Below are 10,178 nucleotides of genomic sequence, written 5' to 3'. Positions count from 1 at the left end.
TGGAGAATTATTTTTGAACTGGCCAAGGTGATGTTTGGGCATATTTGAGCAACATATGACCCAAAGAAATTATGAGAATTATTTGGGAATTTTTGGATGGACATAAATATAGGTTGCTTCACAACCTAGGGCAGATGGGGTTATCCCTTTAATAGAAAAAAGAATTTTCCCTAGAGAAAGAAATTAGGGTTTGGTCCAGCAGTGGAGTGACATGATCTTGGCAAGGTTTTGAGAATGATGAGCCACTTGGGAGAGGAAATGAAGATGATTTCCCAGGTGACAAGGACACAAAACCACTTCAAAAAGAAAAACAAAGCAAAACCCAATAAACCAAAAGAAAAGAAAAAGGGCCAAAATCTAGGCAGTTACAGTAACATCCCAATTTTCAATTTGGATGATATTTAAATTATTCGTATGCATTCACCAGTTGTGCATTTTGGAATTTGTTTTATTTGAATTTTTGATCCTATAAACCTTAAGCAACTCAAGGACCAATTGAGAGAGTTGGAGGTTTTCTCAAAAATCCATTTTTGAATTTTCAAAATTGGCAAATTGGATCAAAGTGGATTACTCAAAATATTTTTCCAATCATTTCGAAATAAATAAAATAAAGAGAGAAGATAAAAGGACTTCTTCAAAAAGAGGAGAGAAATATTGGAAATTTAATTTTGAATAAAATATTTTTTATTTCATTTTATCTGCAAGTTTATTTATTTTTATTAGTACTAAAAAGTTTATTTTTATTTTAGGCATTTAGGCCTAGAAAAATGTTCACCTAAGCCCATTTATTTAGGAGGCAATTAAGTGTTTTTTGTATTTTCTCTCTCTGGAAAATTTGTTTTAAAAAATGTTTTGGTCCGCCGAACTGGGCCGGCCCATTACCGCCAGGCCGTGGCCCAGCGCGCCCGTGCCCGTCATCGACTCCGCCGAAGTCCGCCTCCGCCACGGCATCGCCGCCGCCGCCCGTGTCCGTGCGGGACACCGCCCGCCGTCACCCCTTCCCGCCTTTATAAGCCGCCCCGAACTCCCCACTTCTCCTCAAGCCGAAGCTGCCGCAAGCCACCGGCGCCGCTCCAGCGCCCGACGCCGAAGCCGCACCCCATGCTGCCGTCCGCAGTCACCGCCGCTGAAGCCGCCGCCCGCCTCGTCGCCATTCGCCGCCGTCGACACGAACCGCCGTGGACCGGTAAAACCACCACCCCGGTCCGATCCGTTTTTTTAGTTCTTAGTTTTCCTTTGAAACCCGGTTTATTATTTTTAGTTTAGTTATCTGGCGAACATTCATTTGTTAACCTTCTGTAGCGAACGATTTTGTTCGTTAGTTTTCCGTAGCAGATGTTCGTCCGATAGATTTTTCCTTTTCTGTTTTAGTTTCGGCCAGGGACCCATCCATGAATATTTTCTTCGCAGATTAGCCCCTGATCTTTAAACCCTCATAACTATTTGTTCGCTTAGCCAAATCTAACAAAGCCAACGCCAAATTCTTCGTTATGATCCCCTCTATCCAGATAACCAACTTAAACATATTTTTGAAAGTTTAAAATTTGGTTTCAAACAGATTTGAATTTGAACTTCTGTTGATCATAACTTGAGTTTCATAACTTCGATTTAGTTGATTCTTTTTGCACATCGAAGCTCTTGATCTAAACTTTCTGTTAAGAACTAATCCACATAATTTTAATACTGTTGAAAATTGTTTTCTGTTTGAAAGAGCCTGTTTTCGAAGTTTTCTGAGATCTTTTCTTCGAATCTTATGCTTGAGTGCTTACGTATGGTAGTGTTTGTCTATGATAGATTTTCTGAAGTGCGAAGCTTGTTACTACGAATCTCTAGGGTTTACCGATCGTCAGCAAGGCAAGTTACACTTTGATCATACTCTTTCATAGCCAGTTTTTATTATGCATTAATTTACCCTTACAAATTTGTATGAGTAGGATTGGAAAATTGGGCTTTGCTATGTAGTTCATGAGGTAGGAACCTATGATCCTTGAAACACCTCGGGAATATACGTTATGCTCATATTGCTTAGCCATGCTCATAGACGGGATTGGTATGTGAGAATCATGTAAGTTGTGAGAGTTAATAATTAAGGATAACTTAAGGTGGCTACTTTAATACACATCTGGGTGGATTGGTTGCGGGCACCTAGAGAATCCAGTGTTGTCCTAGGAGATCCCGGAGTACCTATGTGATCATCCTATGGAATGCCACCCAGGCTCAAAGGGATCATATAATTATTCATGCCTAGAAACTTCCGTGTGCAGCCACAAGCCATTATGGGATCTGGCGTAGTTGAGTAAGTTGTGTGACCTCTTTCAGTGGTAGACTAGCTGATGTAGGGGAAAGTAGGTGTATCGGTCTACCCAGAGTAAAGAGTTAATGCTTCAGAAAGACTGTGTATCGATCTTCCAATCATGGAGGTGGTCTAGTCTTGTGGGGGAAAAGTGTGCAACCTCTGCAGAGTGTACAAACAAATCATGATTTGATGGGTCCCCGGTTATGGACATCTTGAGTATCTGATATTTGAATTATTGGTTGATCTCATCACTCTATTTAATTAATGAATTGGGATATTTTATTACTTGGTAATTTCGGGATTGAGTTGGGGGAACCTTCTCAACAATGGCATAAACTTGGTAGTAAATAAAATCTATTCCTTTGTTGTAGGGAAATTTTAGCTTTATGCAAATGTTAAACTTAGAGCCTCCACCGGCCAAATATGCATGTAGAGATAGTTACTATTCATCATTGTAATATTATTCCATGTGCTGACCTATACGGCTAGAACGTCTCATGTTGCAGAATTTTCAGACGAGGATTAAGGTGCGATAGGTCGTTGTCATGCACTCAGTGTTTGCCGTGGAGTTGGATGGACTCATTTAGCTTCGAAGCTTCCGCAGTTATTTTAATTAGATGGCCTTCAGACATATTATTGTAATAAACATTCTTTATGAGGACCTCGTTGTAATAAGTGTGTGATTGAACTCTGTTATAAATCCTCGAGTACTGTGTGTGTCAGCATACCGATCCAGGGATGACACTTAAGCACAAAGACTACAATCCATTGGGATCGTGTCGCTACAATAAGTAGTATCTCTACTTAGTGCGGAATTTTTGGCTATAAAAGATATTGAGCAAGCACCACATGTTAAAGGATCTATGACAATATAACTTCTATGTGAATATGAACAAACATAAATCATTACATTGTCTTCCTTGTCCAACATCAACTATTTTGACACAACATATTTAATGGGAGCTCACAAACATAAAAGTTGTCCATGATAGTGTATTTGCATGTGAATCTTGTCTTCCCTTATTGATTCTGCCATGAATTGCATCATTGACCAATGTTGTGTTTGCAAATCTCCAATAATTTTTACCACTTATAATTTTCCTTATGTGATGTCATTACTTACCATAAGATTAGAATATGATCTTATTCATTTATTTTCCTTTCTTTTATTGAAACATTAAAGTAAAGAAACAAAACTCAAACTACTCTTTATTATATATCCCGCACATGATTACATCCATAGATATATCACTAAGCAAACACTCGAAAAGAAAGGATCAAACTAAACTCTTATTCAACTAAATCATAGGATAACTAATGATCGAACTAAAATAGATAAAGGCAAAGATAGTGGTGGTGATACGATACCGGGACACCTCCCCCAAGCTTGGCACAAGCCAAGGGGAGTGTCCATACCATGAACTCAAGTCTCCTTTGGTGATGAAGAAGGTGGTGGTGGTGATGTAGTAGCGGGCTTATCCTTTTTGTCCAGCTTGCGTCGGAGGGTAAAATTATCTATCCTCAACTCATCGTTCTCCATCTCTTGCTTTATTATCCTCTTGCATAATGCCTTCCCGCTTGAAATGAGGAGGGACTAGTTCATCTTCATCTTCCTCATCGGTGAACCATATATAGGGATAGGTGTCCTTGAACATATTTTTATCCAAAGGCTGATAAGAAACTAGGCAATCCTCTCTGAATCTTGAGATGACATATTTAAGATCTACCAGGAAAAAAACAAGAAAAAAGAACAGAAGATTTCTCCGCGATACTGTGGTCAATATGTGCAGGGGGTATACAAAGATTTTTTATCTTGGGAAACAAGTAAACGGGAGGAAAACGGAGTCGGGAAGGTTCCCAAGGTGGGCACAACCCACCTGGGCGCGCCAGGGGGCCCAGGCGCGCCCCGGTGTCTGGTGCCCTCCTCGGGTGCCTTCCTGGTTGTTTCTTATATTCCTAATTTTTAAAATATTCCAAAACTGACAAAAAAATAATTGTGCGGATTTTTTGGAGTCCGTTTACTTACCGTGTCACGTACCTCCTCTTTTTTAGTATTCGGGAGTTTCCGGAAGGTCTCTTTTATGTGTTCCTCCGGTGTCATGGTTTGAATAATATTGCTTTCAACATTAATAGGCGTACCTGAGATATAGTGTTTAATTCTTTGCCCATTGACCACCTTTGGGTTAGTATCTTCGGCATTATTTATTTTAATATCTCCAGAGCGATAAACCTCCTCGATGATATATGGTCCTTCCCATTTAGAGAGAAGTTTTCCTGCAAAGAATCTGAGACGAGAGTTGTACAAAAAACATATTCTCCAACTTTGAATTCCCGCTTTTGGATTCTTTTGCCATGCCATCTTTTAAATTTTTCTTTAAATAACTTGGCATTTTCATAAGCTTGGGTTCTCCATTCATCTAATGAGCTAATATCAATAACCTCTTTTCACCGGCAAGTTTGAAATCATATTTGAGTTCTTTAATTGCCCAATATGCTTTGTGTTCTAACTCTAGAGGCATATGACAAGTTTTTCCGTAAACCAATTTATAGGGTGACATACCCATAGGATTTTTATATGATGTAGGCCCAAAGTGCATCATCCAATTTCTTAGACCAATTCTTTCGGGACCTATCAATAGTTTTTTGTAATATTAGTTTTATTTCTCTATTGTTAAGTTCAACTTGACCACTAGATTGAGGGTGATAGGGTGATGCAATTCTATGGTTAACATCATATTTAGCAAGCATTTTGCGGAAAGCACCATGAATAAAGTGTGAACCACCATCAGTCATTAAATGTCTAGGGACTCCAAACCTCGGGAAAATAACTTCTTCAAGCATTTTAATGGAAGTGTTATGATTAGCACTACTAGTTGGAATAGCTTCTACCCACTTAGTAACATAATCAACAGCAAACCAAAATACATGTATACCCATTAGAGGAAGGAAAAGGTCCCATATATTCAAAACCCCAAACATCAAATGGTTCGAGATCAAGTGAATAGTTCACATGCATTTCTTGACGCTTACCGATATTACCAATTCGTTGACATTCATCAGAAGATAAAACAAACTTACGGGCATCCTTGAAGAGAGTAGGCCAATAAAAACTAGATTGCAATACCTTATGAGCAGTTCTATCTCCCGCATGATGTCCTCTGTAGGCTTCGGAGTGACATTTCCGTAGGATTTGTTCCTATTCATGCTCAGGTACACAACGTCTAATAATACCATCTACTCCTTCTTTGTAAAGATGTGGGTCATCCCAAAAGTAATGTCTTAAATCATAGAAGAATTTTTTTGTTTTGTTGGCATGTGAAACTAGATGGTATGTATTTAGCAACAATATAATTAGCATAGTCAGCATAGCAAGGAGTATTATGAGAAACATTTATTGCAACTACTCCATCAATAGCTAGTGGATCATTAAGGATATTCTCTAACCTAGACAAGTTATCAGCTATGGGGTTCTGAGCTCCTTTTCTAACAACGATATTTAAATCAAACTCTTGTAGAAAGAGAACCCATGTAATAAGTCTAGGTTTAGCATCTTTCTTTTCCATAAGATATTTAATAGCAGCATGATCGGTGTGAACAACGACTTTAGAATAAATAATGTAAGATCTGAACTTATCACAAGCAAACACAACTGCTAAAAATTATTTTTCTGTGGTAGCATAATTTCTTTGGGCACTGTCTAGAGTTTTGCTAACATAATGGATAACATTCAATTTTTATCGACTCTTTGTCCTAGAACATCACCAACAACATAATCACTAGCATCACACATAATTTCAAAATGCAAGTTCCAATCAGGTGGTTGAAGAATAGGTGCAGAAGTTAAGGCTTTCTTAAGCATTTCAAAGGCTTCTACACAATCATCATAAAAAATGGAACATCCTTTTGTAAAAGATTAGTAACAGGACTTAAGAGAAGTCTTTAATAAACCTCCTAGCAACTGTGGGTATAGACCAATTTCCTGCCCCGTAAGAGGTGCAACCGACACGTGAACTCGATGCCAGGCTACACTTCCTTCAATTAATCTTTTAGGTTTACTTTGGCGAAGCATTCAATCCAGGTGTGGGAATCATTCCGACTTCATGCATTTGCCCTGCACTAGCCTGTTGGGAACAAATCCCTAAACTCTAAACTACCTGTTATCCAAAAAACCTAAAATTCCTAATAATAGACCAAAATCCCCTACACGATTAGTTACAAAAGCTTTTTGACACATTGCATTCCAAATTATCCAGATGCTTACACCTAGAATCTTGTAAGGCCCAAAGTATCAAAAGGAAGGGTTATGGCATCATTTGCTCCCCTAGCTTTCGTCTCTTAGTGTTGGACTTTTTAATTGTGAGGTACTATTATGAGCTATAGAAACCAGCATGACCGAGGAAACTATGAATACCTTTAATATCTCTAGGACATGGCATTTTCTCAATTTCATCAACTTTTGCTTTGTCGACCTCAATACCTCATTCAGAAATTTTATGCCCCAAAACAATACCTTCATTAACCATAAAGTGGCACTTCTCCCAATTCAAGACAAGATTAGTTTGCTCACATCTCTGCAAAACTCGATCAAGGTTGCTCAAGCAATCATCAAAATAAGTTCCATATACAAAAAAGTCATCCATCAAAACCTCAACAATCTTTTCACAAAAATCAGAGAATATAGCAGTCATACATCTTTGAAAGGTAGCAGGTGCATTGCATAAACCAAAAGGCATACGTCTATAAGCATAAGTTCCAAAAGGGCAAGTAAAGGTGGTTTTCTCTTGATTGGGTTGTGAAAAGGGTATTTGAGAGAAACCAGAATATCCATCAAGAAAATAAAAGTGTGCGTGCTTTGCTAATTTTTCCAACATTTGATCGATAAAAGGCGTAGGGAAATGATCTTTTCTAGTTTCTTTATTTAATTTTCTATAATCAATTACCATTCTATAGCCAGCAACAATTCTTTGTGGAATGAGTTCATTTTTATCATTAGGAACAATAGTAATGCCTCCCTTCTTAGGGACACAATGAACGGGACTTACCCATCTACTATCAGCTATGGTATAGATTATACCTGCTTCCAGAAGCTTAAATATTTCAGTTCTTACCACTTCCATCATTTTAGGATTCGATCGTCGTTGGTGATCAACAACGAGTTTAGCATCAGGTTCCATATTAATCTTGTGATGATAGAGAGTGGGACTAATGCCCTTAAGATCATCAAGAGTATATTCAGTAACATCTCGGCGCTTCTTCAGGATTTTTAATAATCTTTTTTCTTCATGTTATGGAAGGTTAGCACTAATAATAATAGGTTATATCTTTTACTCATCGAGATAAGCATATTTCAAAGTCTCAGGCAATTGTTTCAATTCAAGCACGAGATCACCTTTAGGTGGAGGAGGACCTCCTAGAGTTTCAATAGGAAAATTATGTTTGAGCAGAGGTCATTATTCAATGAAATTTTATCTATTTCATTTGTTTCATGCATGTGCATATCATTTTCATGGTCTAGCAAATATTGTTTTAGTGGATCTGTAGGAGGCACGGAAATAGAAGCAAGACCAATTATTTCATCCTTGCTAGGTAATTCTTTATTATGAGGTTGTCTATGAAACTTGGAAAAATAAAGTCATGAGACTCATCACCAAATCTAACACTGATAGTTTGTTTATGACAATCTATAGTAGCATTGATAGTGTTCAAGAAAGGTCTACCAAAGATAATGGGACAAAAATCATCTTGTGGGGAACCAAGCACTAGAAAATCAGTAGGGTATTTTCTTTTCCCACACAAGACATCAACATCTCTGACAATCCCAAGTGGTGTGATGGTATCTCTATTAGCAAGTTTAATAGTAACAACTATGTCTTCTATTTCAGTGGGTGCTATATCGTTCATAATTTCTTGGTATAAGGTAAAGGGAATAGCACTCACGCTAGCACCTAAATCACATAAACCATGATAACAATGATCTCCAATTTTAACCGAGACAACAGGCATGCCAACAACGGGTCTATGTTTATCTTTTTCATCAGGTTTGGTAATTCTAGCAGCTTCATCATAGAAGTAAATAACATGGACATCAACATTTTCTACCAAGAGATCTTTAACTATAGCAGCACTAGGTTCTACTTTAATTTGTTCAATGGGTTTATATGCTCTAATATTACTTTTGCGAACTATAGTTGGAACCTTAGCATGTTCCTTTTTCCTAATAGGGTAAGGTGGGTTTTCAATATAATCAGTAGGAACAACTGGGTCAACATTGTAAATAATAGTTTCATCTTTAGCTATGACCGGTTCTTTAGTTTCTTCTTTAATAGGTGGGTGATATTTGAACCACTTCTCCTTAGGGAGATCAATATGAGTAGCAAATGATTCATAGAAAGAGGCTACTATCTCAGAGTCAAGTCCATATTTAGTGCTAAACTTGTGAAAAGCATCGGTATTCATAAAAGATTTAACACAATCAAATTCAAGCTTAATACCTGACTCTTTACCTTCATCAAATTCCCAATCTTCAGAGTTGCGTTTAATTCCTTCTAAAAGATCCCACGTGAATTCAATAGTATTTTTCATAAAAGAACCAGTACAAGAAGTATCAAGGATGGATTGATCATCACGAGAAAGCCGAGCATAAAAATTCTGAATGATAATTTCTCTTGAGAGCTCATGATTGGGGCATGAATATAACATTGACTTAAGCCTCCCCCAAATTTCACTAGATTGCATGAAGTAGAGAAGCAGAGAAGCTCCATATCAAAAGAGAAGTAGAGAATCTCTAGGCTCTAGATCAACAAAGAAGCAGAGAAGCAGACAAAAAAGATAGAGATCAGTATAATACTCCAGGAAATTTGAAGTGGAACTGAAATTTGTAGTGCAATACTATTTAAATTGTTTGTGGGAAATTGAAATTTTAATCCAGGAAACTAAAATTTGAAAAGCAATACTGTTTAAATTGTTTGAAATGCAATACTATCTAATTTGAAGTGCAAAACTGAAACTGAAATCAGTAATTGTTTGAATAACACATATAAAATCCCAGCTTAAAAATTAGCAATGTTGTCTAAACTTTCACTCAAGATACTACACCCTGCTAGTGCCCTTCTTAAAAAAATGTTTAGTAAAGCATATCAAATCCCAGCGCTATGGTCGATGCAGATCCAGATGATGGTTGATCCAGATGTCGATACACAAAAACTCCACAAGAGAAATAATAAGATACCAGCATTATGGTCGATGGCGGCCAGATGATGGTTGTCCAAATTTCCATGTTCCAGGACAACCAGGAACATCACTATAGGAGATGAGAGGAGTACCCTCTAGGAGCATCACTATAGGAGAGGAGAAGAGTAGCAAATCCTAAAAGAAAAGAAATGCTAAAATAAATCCTAAGAGTAATCCTAAAAGAAAAGAAATGCTAAAAGAAATACTAAGAATAATCCTAAAAGAACCCAAAAAGAAATACATATATACCTTACTGAATTAAATCTTTAAGTATAAATTCAGTTTAGTTCACTAAAGTTTAACTGAATCTCTAAGTATAAATTTAGTCCAGTTCACAATCAACTTAACTGAATTTATATTTGAAACTTCATTTAAACTTCAGCGAACTAAACTCCATTTAAACTTCGGTGAACTAAACTAGTGTTTCTGAATATTTTGTACTCCTGATGTTTATGAATATTTTATACTCCTAGTGTTTTCGAATATGTTTCTGAATATGTTTCAAAGAGTAGGACAAGAGGAGCAGAGCAGCAAGTAGTGCAAGATGGACTTTGGCCTAAACTTTTCTCCACCAGAAGATGTGGGTGAACCTACAGCGATAGAAGATGCTCAACATGAGGGAGAAGAGGATCAACACATGGGAGAAGAGGAA

The sequence above is a fragment of the Triticum aestivum genome, chromosome 1A, assembly GCF_018294505.1.
Source record: "Triticum aestivum cultivar Chinese Spring chromosome 1A, IWGSC CS RefSeq v2.1, whole genome shotgun sequence".
NCBI classification, from domain to species: Eukaryota; Viridiplantae; Streptophyta; class Magnoliopsida; order Poales; family Poaceae; genus Triticum; species Triticum aestivum.
Note: the sequence above shows the minus strand (reverse complement) of the source record.